The 13,579-nt window shown below is 50.4% G+C and overlaps 1 protein-coding gene across 1 annotated transcript in view; it reads right to left on the reverse strand.

Moving 5' to 3' along the window:
• Positions 1–6,414, reverse strand: part of MTM1 (myotubularin 1) — a 125,568-nt gene extending 119,154 nt beyond the window's left edge. The window contains exon 1 of the mRNA XM_058441594.1: positions 6,290–6,414. The gene's annotated coding sequence lies outside the window, so the exon portion shown is untranslated. The remainder of the gene's footprint in view (positions 1–6,289) is intronic.
• Positions 6,415–13,579: the final 7,165 nt, after the last annotated feature.

The following is a 13,579-nucleotide window of genomic DNA, read 5'->3' on the forward strand; positions in this document are numbered from 1 at the left end:
CATAGAAGCAGAGAGTAGAATGGTGGTTACCAGGGACTGGGTGTAGAGGGCTGGGGAGATGTTGGTCAAAAAAAGTCACAACCAGAAGTTTTTAAAAAGGTATGACTTTGAAGACATGCTATCTGACTTTTTAAATAAAAGTAGCTCCCAGGGCTTTTTTCCCGTACCCTAGCTAGTTCATAAAGGCATTGTGAGACTTAATGTAGCTCACATAAGCGTAAATCTTTCATAGACTGTCAAGGATTAAATACACGTGAGGAGTTATTAGTTGTGCATTTCTATAACAACTCTTGCTTGAAATCATCTGGATCAGACGTGGAAGTGGCCCCTTTCCTATACCTCCACCCATACTGCAGCTATCATTGGACAGCAAACGACAGTGACTATATCGCTTTGCCGTCCAGGTGGAAGAGTCACTATGAGACCCACTATTGTCCCAGTTGTGTTTATTGTTCAGGAAGCCCCCAATATCACATGATAACCCTTCAGGGATGGAGGTAAATATAGTATCTTTTTTTCACTCACAGTATTGTTCGGCTAGTGTGTTACATGCTTAAATTAAATTAAACTAAATATTACCTCAATAAACCGGGACTGAGTACCTCTGATGTTCTAGGCACAGGATTACGCACTAGAGGGGACACAGAGAGGATTAAGACACAGCCAAGATAGGCAGGCAATGACAGCTTTACAGGGAAGATGTTTCTTCCTTCAAATTTGGCAAGTTTTTATTGTGTGCCAGGACACAAACATGGTCCCCACTACCACTAGTTAGGAGCAATTAATGGATTACCATAATGGATACCAACTGCCACAAATAGCTAATCACAGCCTGGGCTACAGACCATGAAGGGTGTTATGAGAGCAGTGACCAGGGGACATCCCTGAAGAAGGTACATTGGAGTTCACATGGCATATAGTGATACGTGCTATAGGCTGGAGATGTGCAAATTGCCATGGTAGTTCAGGGGATGAAATCTTGGGTGAGGTAGGGTATGTTTCATAGCAACAGTGATGTTTGGAATGGGCTTTGATCAATGACCAGGTAGAACACAAAAGGAGGATCACTCTGAGCTGGAGTTAGCACAGACACAAGCTAGGGTGACCACAGAACACATGGTCCAAGCCAGGAGACCTTTGAAAGGTGGCACTATTCACTATGATGCAGAAACAACAGGCATAAGCTGGGGCTGTCCTTGTAAACCTGGACACGTGATCTCCCTAGCAAAAGCACACAGTGGTGAATGTGATGACACCCAAGCTGTTAGAATGCAGAATTGGGAGTGGGAGGGACTGGGATGGAAGGTGAGTACATGAGTTTGCTAGAGCTGCCATAACAAGAACCACAAACTGAGTGGCTTAAGCTACAGAAATTAGTCCTCTTCTGGAGACTAGAAGTTGGAAATCATGATGTTGGCAAGGCCACGCTCCCTTTGAAGGCACTAGGCTAAGATGTGTACCCGGCCCCTCTCCTAGTTTCTGGTAGTTCCCTGGCTTGTGGCAGTATAACTCCTATCCTAACATGGTGGTCTCCTTATGTGGGTGTCTATCTCTGGGTTCAAATTTCCTCTTTTTATGAGGAAACCAGTCATATTGGATTAGGGTTCACCCCAGTGACTTCATCTGAACTTGATCATCTGAAAAGACCCTATTTCCAAATAAGGTCACATTCACAAACACTGGGGTTAGGACTTCAACATCTTTTGGGGGAACAAAATTCAACCCTTAATAACGAGGCAGAAGACGATTATAGCTGTGAAAGAATGCCACGCTAGTGTAGTCTGTCCTGAAAATCATGGGGAACTGTGACCAGCTGGTGAGCTGGAGTACCGTTTAGTCTGTTTCAAAACAGTAACCCTGGCAGCCCAGTCCTTCAACTTGGTCCAATTGGAGATAGGCAATGCTTTTTTGGCTTTTAAAATTCTCCCCTCAGTTATAAAAATACCTTCTTTAGTATTGCACTTCCTTTTGGGAATCAAAGAAGGCAAAATATGAATCCTGAAAACAATGGGATCCTTTTAATCGAAAGGTTATTTTCTCACTCTCAAATCATTTCTACTACCCCAGCTTGCAAGATAACAATTGCTTTCTCTATTAGAATACACAGTGTAGGATGACTTTCAGTACATGCTTGTGGGGTGGAATACAAAGTTGTTTAATCTTATGGGTTAACTTTAGGTATGGTTGTCAGTGCTTTGCTGTTGTGTGTGATGTATCATCAGCACACAAAAATCTCATTTGCCTCTGATTCCTGACCTCCAACAGGGGTTTCCACATGGCTTCATGGAACTCTAGGGTCCAATGGCGCTTCCAGAAGTGCCCTAGAACTGCCTGGAGGGTGGAGAGGGCAGACCAGAGAAGCTGAGCTTGGGCTGCTTTTACACTTGTCAGATTTGTCTGAAAACTGCCTTGCACTCTTTTTGTAAAAAGTTGGGAAAACCTGGGACTTTGTGCCCACAGCCAGCTTCTCTAGGCCTAAGGGCAAACCCATTTGGTCATTAAATGGAGTCCACGGTATTCCTTCATCCAGAAACTACTTATTGAGCACCTACTGCATATCTGACACTGTTCAAGAGAGATGACAGTGTACAGGCGTGTGTTTCTGTGGTTACCTCTTTGGAGGGGAATTTGGTGACAGTGGAAGCCATTATGGAGCACATTTTTCTCAACCAATGATATCCTAATAGGATCTAAGAAAGGCCATTTCTGAAATGCCTGCATAGGCACCGAATTTAGTTAGGAGCGTGTAGTGGGTTGAATAACGCCCACCCCCACCTCCCCCTGACCCAAACTGACGTCCACCGAGAACCTCAGGATGTGGCCTTATTTGGAAATAGGGTCTTTGCAGATGAAATGAGTTAAGGATCTCAAGGTGAACTCATCCTGGATTTAGGGTGGGCCCTGCATCCAAAGACGTGTGTGTGTGTGTGTGTGTGTGTGTGTGTGTGTGTGTGTGTTTTGTTTTTGAGACAGAATCTCTCTCTGTTGCCCAGGCCAGAGTGCAGTGGCACGATCTCAGCGGACTGCAACCTCTGCCTCGCGGGTTCAAGCAATTCTCCTGTCTCAGCCTTCCAAGTAGCTGGGACTACAAGCGCTTGCCACCATGCCCGGCTAATTATTTTGCATTTTTAGTAGAGACGGAGTTTCACCGTGTTAGCCAGGATGGTCTCGATCTCCTGACCTCGTGATCCACCCACCTCAGCTTCCCAAAGTGCTGGGATTACAGGTGTGAGCCACTGTGCCCAGCCTGGTGTGTTCTTATAAGAAGGGGAGAGGACACAGAGACACAAAGAGAGCAGAGAGCCAGGTGAAGATGGAGGCCGAGGTTGAAGTGATGTGGCCACAGACCAAGGAACACCTGGGGCTACCAGAAGGTGGAAGCAGCAAGGAAGGATCCTCCCCTAGGGCCCTCAGAGAGCACGGCCCTGCCATCACCATGATTTCAGACTTCCAAGCCTCTAGACTTACGAGACAAAACATTTCTGATGTTTTAAGCCATGGAGTTTGTGGTACAATACTTTGTTCTGGCAGAAGGAGAGGGAGAGACCACATCCATTTCCACACGCTTCCTCACAGTCTTGCTGGAGCTGGGACACTTGCTGCTTTCCTGCTTCCTCATCCTCGTCCTCTTTCTCACCAGCTCAGCAAGGGCTGGCTGTGAGCTCCAGAACGCTACTGGGAGAAGTCTAGACAAGGGAGGGCCAAGTCTGGACCACTTCTGCTCCCCTCACCTCTTTTCTCAAGGTCAACATGTCCCACGCACAGTGATTGCTGTAGCAGCCCTGGCCCTTCTGCATGGCCCAGCCTAACCAGCACAGGCTGGCCAGCACAACCCCTGTAGACAAACATTAACCAAAGAAAACCCTGCTACCCTCCCCGACATGCCATCCATCCTGTACCCTCTATCTATGGCCTCCCACAGGCTGATAGGAAGTGGGGCACAGTTAAGCCCATGCCGGCTGGGTCTTGGTTGTTTCAACTCTGGGAGCTGTTATCGGGAAACTCCTTTTGAGAAATCTGCCCCAGTGAAGGGTGAAGAGTGGCAATTGTGTGAACAAAACACCCCAAGCTTGACTCCCACACCTGGCTGTCTCAGGGCCATCTACTTACTCCCATCCTACCAAGAGTGCCTGTTTCTCGAGCATGGAACTTATCTTATTTTCTCATATCATGATGAATCCTCACAACTGCCCTTCGAGGGAAGGATGATTATTATGCCCACTTCAGAGAGGAGGATACAGAAGTTCACAGATGTTTAGAGATCTTCCCAAAGTCATATGTCTCTTAAGTGACCCAGAGATTTCAACCCAAGGTTGCTGGACTCCAGCCCCTCTGGGTTTGCTCCTTGCCCTGCTGCACCCCTTGTTTGCAGATGTGCTTTGCAGAGGGTGGGCTTCAGTCATAGCCACATTACCCCTAACCATATTCAGCAGCTGTCTCTTTTTTTTGTTTTTTTTCATTCATTGCCAGGACCTGCTCATGGGCTGCCTGCTAAGCCCTCTTCTTCCTATAGTCAGTTTATGGAGCTAAAAAGAAGGCACTGGCTCAACCACCCTTGGGGGTGCCTGTTTCAGGAGAGATCTCTACCTTTTAAATAATTTCCCCAAATACCTCTAACTTATAAAAAAGCAAACAAAAGCATTGCTAGTTTGAAGTTTACTTCCTATTTACAGTGGTTAGCATATTTATTTTAGGCCAAATTAAGCTCTGATTTTACATATAACCTGCATCCACCATATATCATCTAATGATGAGCCCCGATGACCCCTTCTCTCCATTTTTGGTGATTTGGGGAGTTTAGATAGCTGTTGCGCCTGGCATACCCTCAAGTTGAGTATGGGAAAACGCAGGCAACTGTCTTTCAGACTTGGCTTCCCAGTTTGCACTACAATCCCACGAGGGCAGCTTTGTAGGGAAAGCCTGCTAGGTTTCCCCAGGTATCCTCAGACAGAAAGGAATGTGTAATGAGGCACAAACCCTAAGAGTGCTACCCAGAGGGAACTTGGCCTCCTCTGACAGCAGTTCCTGGGGCTACACGTGCTCCCAGAGAGCCCTCAAGTTGCTCTCAGGACTGTACCAGTTCAGGCTCCCCCCTCCACTTGACCTCAAACCAGGCTTGAACTCCGCCCTTCCTGGCTCTCTCCCTTTGCACTCAAGGACTTCACTGCTCATCCCCATGGGGAAGCAGACAGGTGGGCACCACCTTCCCAAGCCGGGGGAGAATGACAAACTCCACAACCTCCCTGAGCTCTCAGGGAATTGTCCTGAGAGGTGGGTAGGTCCTAAGCCCCTTTTAGAAGTCAACTTCAAGAAGCTTCTGGGCCTCCCGCCTTTATTCCTTGGGTAGGACACATCCTACTTCCTCTCTTCCTCCCCGCCTCTGCTGTAGGCTCCCCTCCTCTATCATGCAGGCCCACCCCTGCAGCAGGGTCAGCGAGCAATAGCCTGGACCCCAGTTCAAGGCTCCAGGGCTCCAGGACACGTTTTCATTTGAGGGGAGCACCAGACTGGGCACTCTAGTCATTGGGGCCCCTGCTCTTCCTAGACAAGTTCACCTCGGCCCATTCCCACACCTCACCTTCAAAAGTTGCCAGAATTGGGAAATAAAAATCCAGGTCACTCACTTACATTTGAATGTCATGTAAACAATGAATTTTGTTGTATAAGTATGTCCCATGTAATATTTGAAATATACTTATATTAAAAATGATGTGTGTGTGTGGTGAGTGTGTGTGTGTCTGAAATTCAAATGTAATTGGCAATCCTCCTGCCACCCACCCAGCCTAATGAGTCACAACCACACTGGTGTTTTCACAGGACAGCAAGTCAAGCCGCCAGCCTAGGCTGGAGACAAATGGTACCAACCGTGGTGTCAGAAAACAAGGTTGAGCTTTCCTACACTTCTCAGTTAAGTGGCTCCTCTCTTGCTCTCTGCAGAACGCCCAGCCATGCTCAGACTGCATTGTTCTCTGTGCCCAGAGTAATACCTTAGGCACAGCCCTTACTAGCTTCCAGTATAATTATAGGGTTTCACATCTACTGGGCTTTGAGCTTCTTGAGGGCTAGGACTGGTGCTGATGGATCTCCTCTCTCCCCTCCTTACAGTGCCCAGCAGAATTCAGGACCCAGGGTGGGGAGAGCTCAGAAATGACTTGGTGAAAGAACACTTGCATGAATGAATGAATGAATGCCCCTGATTGCATCTAAGCGGCGGTCTTGTGAAAGGCCACACCTGGGATGTCTGGCTTTATCCTCTAGAATGGTGGGTCTCTAAGGGCAGGGATCTTACCTGTTTTGTTCCCTGCTCCGTCTCTAGCACCTAACACCTTGCTGATACCCAGTAGGTGCTCAGTAAACACATATCGCATGAATCAGCAGCTGTGTTCACAGTTGACTGGGCCGATCGATCTCTCAACCTGTTTCCTAGCTTGGATCTCTTTCCCCACGTCCATTAACAGTTCAGAGATGGCTGCTCCTCCTCTTCCACAGAGGCATTGGGCTGAGTGGACGGTGACTAAGGGCAGGGAGGACAGCAGGTCTCACTGTCTGTCGAAGGAGACTTCAAGGCTGGCTGAGGGAAAGGAAAAAGAAGGCTCACTTAGAAGGGAAGCGTGCAGTGAGCAAGGCCAGGTCGTGCAAGGCAGGAAAGGGGCGATTGGAAGGGCGGACACGGGTGCTGGGGAAGTGGCCGAAGCCCGGGCCGGCTTTTCTGAGTCCGAGTCGTAAAGCGGAGAAGATTCGCACCAGAGCAGGCGGCTGGACGGCGGCGATTTCCAAGAACCCGGCACAGAAGCGGCTCTGTAGCCGGCGGGGACTGGCGGCCGAGCACGTGACCGGCCGGACCAATGGAGAGGCAGCGAGGTCCGCGGTCAAGGGCACGGAGTGGCGCGGAGACTCGTGCGCGGTCGGAACAGGCCGAGGGCTTAGAGGACCTCTGCCAACCCTCGGGTGCGGAGGAAGGGGCGTGGGGGCTGCCGAGCGAAGCACCCGGGCCCTGCCCCGCTACTGGAGCCTGCCTGGCACAAACTCCAGCCTGGGAGGGCCAGAGCTTTCCGTTGGCCGCTGCGTGGGTGGGACGCGGGAGGGTGGTGACTGCCAGGAACTCGGCTGGGGCTCCCCATCGAGCCAAGTCCGGAGGGAACAGGACACTCCCTCAGAAGCTGGCCTGCCCAGGGGAATTCTGGGATGGGAACCTGCTACCCTCAGGTTGCCACCGGCCAAGGCCCTGCATGCGCTCTCTTTTGCTGACCAGCCATAAGCTCCAAAGCCCACCCTCGCGTTGTGCTAGAGCCCGAAAGAGTGGCGGGAGGGGTAGGGATGGTTAGTGAGGGGGCCCCAATACCGTCCACTATCACTACAGGGTCATTTCATCAACCTCACACTCACCCCATGCCCAGCATAGGACCTGGCAGCTAGCAGGTGCTTAGGAAGTGCTTGTTGCTGAAGAAACAAATGGATGAATGAATGAAATCTGGCAGCTGTGGCTGCGGGTGAAGACTTGCTTCTTGGGTGACACTTCCTAACTGTGATGTCTCCATCTGAGGAGCTGTGACAATTCTGCAGGGCAGGGCTATGCGAGAGAAAGCTGTTGTCTTCCGCTGCCAAGCCTAGCTGGGGCTCAAGCCAAATAACGACAGTGCCCACTTTGGGAGGATGTCATAAGTTTGAACAATGTAGTCAAACAAACCTCCTTTTTGTCCCAAAGTCCACTCCTTCACACCTCGCTGCCTTAGAGGGCCTCCAGCTCCGCAGAGCCAGCTGTGCATGCCTCCGCCTTTAAGAAGCCTCCCGCCCCCTTCCACCAAAGACAGGGACCCCTCCTTCCCCAGGGTTATCCCCAGCACATTCACTGTGTTTTGGTTCCACCCTCTGAGCACTTCCTGTCTCCTTGAGTCTGAGAAACCTCAGTTGAAATCTGCCTCCCTTTTCCTAGCTTGTTTCTGATCCTCTTTATCTGCATTTATAAAACAGAATGATCATAATAGCACTAGGATTATTATGAGGCCTGAACACAAGGACTCCTATAAAGTGTCTGGTACAGAAGCGGTCCTTGGCAAATAGCAGTTTTTGAGCTCCTGGAGGATAGGGGCACTGCCTTCTTTGCTTACCACCGTCTCTCTCTCTCTTTTTTTCTTTCTCTCTTTTTCTTTCTGTCGCCAAGCAGACAGCCTGGTGTGCAGTAGGTGCTCCAGAAAAATGTGTTGGGTGCAGACCGCTTGAAGCCAGGACATTGAGACCAGCCTGGCCAACATGGCAAAACACCATCTCTACCAAAAATACAAAAAGTAGCAGGGCACAGTGGCTCCCGCCTGTAGTCCCAGCTACTCAGGATGCTGAGGCAGGAGAATCACTTGAACCTGGGAGGCAGAAGTTGCAGTGATCCGAGATCATGCCCCTGCGCTCCAGCCTGAGCGACAGAGCAAGACTGTCACAAAGTAAATAAATAAATAAATAAATAAAAATTAAAAAAAAGTGTTGAGTGAGCTATTGCTGCACGGTCTTGCTTGGCCAGGAGTGATTCCCAAACTGGGCACAGCTGAGCTTGCAGGCTGCTGCTAGGGCTGGGGGAGGGGAGCAGAGGCTGAGAGTCTGGGGTAGTGGTTCAAAAAGTACCCACCCCCGAGACCAGATGCTTTTAATTGGGTGTGCAGAGGGATCAGCTCCCTCCGTAGCCCAGCACAGGTAGGATTCAGTGTACTTGGCTGCCTCCCAATTTCTGTGCCATCCACAAGATGGCTGCCTCTGCAGGCGTGGGCAGAGCCGGGGCTGGAGCTCAGGCAGGGTTTATGCCCCCTGCAATTTGCCTAGTAACCCAGATTTGTGGCCAGGGGCTGGTCTAACTCCTGCAGGGTTTGGCTGGAGCTAGGGTTTCCCAGTTTTAGTCAATACAGGAGGCCCAGTTAAATTTGAATGTCAGATAAACAACAAATCTTTTGTAGTAGAAGTATGTTCCATGCGATCTTTGGAACATACTTATACTATGAAATTATTCGTTGTTTGTCTGAAAAACAAATGTAACAGGGCTCCCTGCATTTTCTCTGGCAAGCGTAGCTGGAACTTGTCCAGCTGCTGTGGATTGTAAGGGAATCAACCTTGGAGGGTGGAGTGGGAGGGAACTGCTCCCACCACAAGTACTTTGAATTGATATCAGAACAATGGCATGGGCTGTTTTGTTTTTCTTTGCTTAGAAAAAGAGCATTCCATGTCACTCAAAAGCAAACAGAACGGTGAATTTCAGCTCTCTGCCTTGCTCCATTGATGTTGACCCAGAACATGCCTTGATTCTGAAAGGGATATTGACTGTTAGACAAGTGGCTCTTTCATTTTCTCGGCAACTCTCCTTCTAGTGGTTGGTGCCCACTACCCTATGTCCCATTTGGAATACACTTGGGATAGGATGCAGGGTGGCCATTTGCCTCTCCAGAGGGTGCTGTTCTGCTGGGCTATTCAGATGCTCCAAGTACAAAGTGGCCTTAGCTGTGAACGAGGGAACAGATATATATAAATAAAGAAGAAGAGTTCTATTTCTCGATTTCATTTTTCCATGCCATACAACCTCTAATTCTCACAACGATTCTGACAAGTCATATTATTATTCCCATTTTACAGATGGGAAAACTGAGGCCCAGACAAGGAAAAGCTTTGTGCAAGGTCGTACAGCAAGTGAGCGGAGAGGCCATGGTTCAAAGTCCATTCTCTCTATTCTCTGAACTTAGTGCCTAGAAGTTGGCCTCAAATCCAGTTTGAAAGCACATAGGGAATAATCCATACACTAATTAACGTAACCTTCAATCACATCTCCTGATGCCAGAGAGATGTTTCTAAAGCGCAGATCTGAACATGTCCTGCCCCTGCTTAAAACTTTCCTGGGCCTCCCCATTGCCTTCTGGATGAAATTCAAGCTCCCTAGCTTGCATTTCAGAACATTTGCAGATCCCACGTCTCTTCCACTGCCTCTAGCCTCCTCTTCCACCACTTGCCTAACACACTCACCCACCCTCCACACCTCTCTTCCATCACCTCACCAGCCAGGGCCTGTATTCTGGAGTGGAGAAGGGAGTGGGCCTCGGTGAGCCAGGCCCTGGAGTCCAGAGGGGCCAGGGAGACATGAGCCTGCTGCGAGACACTATCAGTCACTCTGAGACATGGCCCAAGTCCCAGGACAACAGACCAAGTTCCTGAAGCCACAGCAGCTGTGCTCCAGGTCTGCCCTGAGCTGCTCTCGATGGGCTGGGTGGAAGCCTCCTGGTTTTGGCTTTACAGCATCTCAAAGTCGCCACCTAGGCCCTGTAAGATATCTGACAATCCAGTCCCGTGGAGCCTCTCTTGGCCCATTGTCTCAGCTTGCAATGCACCTATGCCTGCTTTCAAAATTTTAAACAATTAGAAAAGTTATTAGCTCATGAGACAGGAAGTCCAAAGATAGGGCTGGCCCAACTCTATCTCCAAGCACCCAGATTCTTTCTGCCTCTCTTCGTTGCCATCCATGGCGTTCATCTGAAGGCTGATTCCCCTTGTGTCCCTAACATGACTGTCTATAGCGATTCTGGTTGTACAAGCTCCTTGTTGGAATTCACTGGGTGAGAGAGTCAGTAAAGGTCTTGATGGGTCTGCCTAGTTCACCTGCTCACCCCTGGATCAGTGACTGTCCTGGAAGGAAACAGCACATGCTGTTTGGCTTAAAGCTAGGTTCCCAAGTTTTCATCCGGAGCTGTGTGTCGCCAGGCTCCATCCTGGCCCGCACCTCCAGGCGGAGTCAGGTAGTTCCTTCTCAAGGCTCCCTCAACCTCCGTGCTTCACTCTGTCACAGCACTGTGTGGCCACTGTGTGGTCATCGAGGTTTTTACTGTCAGTTCTGAGAGGACAGGGGTTGTCTTGGGTCTTCTGTAGCCCCAGGGATTGTCCCAGAAGGGCTGCTTTGTGGTATTTGTTAAATGAAGGGGAGTGGAGGAGTGGTTGGTTGGCGCAACGTCTGAATGGTGTGGGCATGGGGATGAGAATGACATGGGGTGTGGATGAGGAAGGCCATCAATACGCGTGGGTTCCCATGTGCAGGGGCCCATGGAAGTGGGTGTGCCTGTGTGTGAGCATCGAAGTAGCACCAAGCCTGAGCTGTCTCCCCACAGGGGAAAGCCCTGGCCAGTAGCCACAGGCAGCCTAGGCTGACCAGAGGCAGGCCTTTGTGGCTCCTTTAAGTAGCTGGGCCCGCTCAGGTCTCACCCATCCTCCCTCCTTCACACTGGCCTTTCTTAGCCACTGACTTCACTCCTCCTTTGCCTGCCTGTCCTTGTCTCACCTTCTGGGTTTGACACACACCGGTGCCCTCTGTCTGGTTATTAATAATGCTTGTGGGTCATCCTAATAGAGCCTGTTTCCAGAGCACTTTCTCAGCACCAGGCCTGGGCTAGGGCTGCACCAGGCACTGGATCTCCTCTCAACCACACAGTGACATAGGAATCACCCCAGGTCCCAGAGGGGCACTGGTTGGGGGTTCAAACAGAGAGGTCTTGCCTAGGGGTTATGACTCCCTTGTTGTGTCAGGAGAGGCAGGATCTTAGTTATGGCCCAAGTCAGGGTGCAGTGCAGTGCAAAAGCAGCAGATCTTTCTTTCAGGGGAAATTTTACTGAAGTCCCTGTAGAAAAATGGATCAGAATGAACTTGCTCTGGTTAGGTGTTGGGGACAGGGGCCCTGCCTCCTCACTTCCCCGTCTGCTCAGGGGACTCTGAGGCTCAGCCTAAGTTTGAATGCCAGCTCTGCTACTTAGTAGCTTGGGGCCCGGACAAGTCACCTTAGCTTTCTAAGCCTCAGTTATCTCATCCATAGTGGGGGCTGGGGAGGAGTGAGAGTCCTCACCTCAAAGGATTCTACTGAGCATTTCGTGGGATGCTGAGCGGTAGCTGGGCCCATGCATATGAAGTGCTTGGCAGTTACCTGGCACCAGTTATCATTCACTAGGCTGCCCAGGTACAACTTCCTACCTCCCAAGGACCCCTCCAGAATGCAAGCCCACTCTTTCTATAAGTCTTCCTGTCATCTCCCAACCTGCCCTTTATCACCCAGATTTCCTCCCCATCCATCCATCCGTCTGTCCGTCCATCCATCCATCCATCCATCCACATACTCATTCATTTATTTGTGTGACAAATATCTGTTGGGCACCTACTATGTGCCAGGCGCTAAGCTAGCTGGGTACTGGAGACAAAGGCCAAGGTCCCTGCCCTCAGTGCAGCTATGACCTCTCAGTGTCAGGAGAGCTGACCTAGGGAAACATATCTCCCCATCACACCCACGAACCTCACCTCCAGTAGTACAGGATAAATCCATTCACATGTCCCCAGTGGCCCATTAAAGAGAGGACTGGAACCCAGCTCCCATGGCCCCTACATTTCTGCAGGGGAGGACCTGGGGGGTTTCCTGGTGCGGCTTGGAGAAGGCAAAGGATGTGATACCAGCATCCAGCCCCCAGCCTTTGCCAAACTTTTCCCAGGGTTCCACTGGAATCCTCAGCCATTCAGTCATGAAATGGGCGCATATGTCAGACAGTCCAGAGCCCAGGAGACCCTCTTGGGGCCACTGTGGGTAAACTCTTTGGGGCTTGACTGAGCCAGCTGGAGAACACTTCCCTCTCCCATAAACCTAAAATTCCTCTGAAATCACAATCATTGTGGGAGAGGGGAAGAGAACATTTGCTTTACAGGATCCCATGTATACACAAGCTACTTTCTAGGGACACAGCCTGTGGCCTCAAGTGATTTTCTGGGCACTCGGTAATTTGCCACCCTTCTCTGCCATGGGCATGTGCAGGTGCATGGAGGTGAGGAGAATGCCCCACCAATGAGACAACCATGGATCACTCAGCCTGGGCCAATGGGGCCCTGCCTTGACAAGCAGGGCTGATGTGCTCTTGGGTGCTAACCCTAGTATACTAGGCCTGCCAGCCTTGTGGCGGTGCTTGGGGATCCTTAGCTAAAAAGGCTAGTGGCTTCTTGGATTGTTGAAAGGTCAGCCCATGGTAGGAGTGTGTGCTGCCACAGGCTTAGGTTGGAATGCTCTTCCTTCCCCCAGACTCATGGGGGTCTTCCAGGCTTATCACAGATACCACTTCCTCCAGGAGTGACACCACTGTGCCCTCTCCTCTGGCTAGGCTTGTCTTCCTTCCTTGTGGTCATAGCCCCCTGAGTTTTCCTGGGCCACAGCACTTACCATCTTGTACTATAACATCTTTTCCTCCCACGACCCTGTGACCACTTCTTGTTGTCACTTACAAGTACCTGGCATACAGTAAATGCTCTCGAGAGTGAGCAAGTGAGTGATCCTCTATCAAGAGATAAGACCAGGAGAGATAAGTCATGCCAATCCCACCGAGTGCCTCTGGTCCCCAGGCACGGCTCTGGCATCCCAAGTGGTGGTAGGCAGGTAGGCAGGGCTCATTGCCAGGCATTGGAAACATGTGGCGGGGCTGGACCACTGCCTGGCAGAGGTTTGCAAGGCCCCGAGCCCTCACAGGGGTAGGGAGCACACGCAGGGCCTGGTAAGGGTGGCGTAGGGCCTGCTGGATGAACAGGTGCCAGATGTAG

This window comes from Hylobates moloch, unplaced genomic scaffold, assembly GCF_009828535.3.
Source record: "Hylobates moloch isolate HMO894 unplaced genomic scaffold, HMol_V3 SCAFFOLD_7, whole genome shotgun sequence".
NCBI lineage: Eukaryota > Metazoa > Chordata > Mammalia > Primates > Hylobatidae > Hylobates > Hylobates moloch.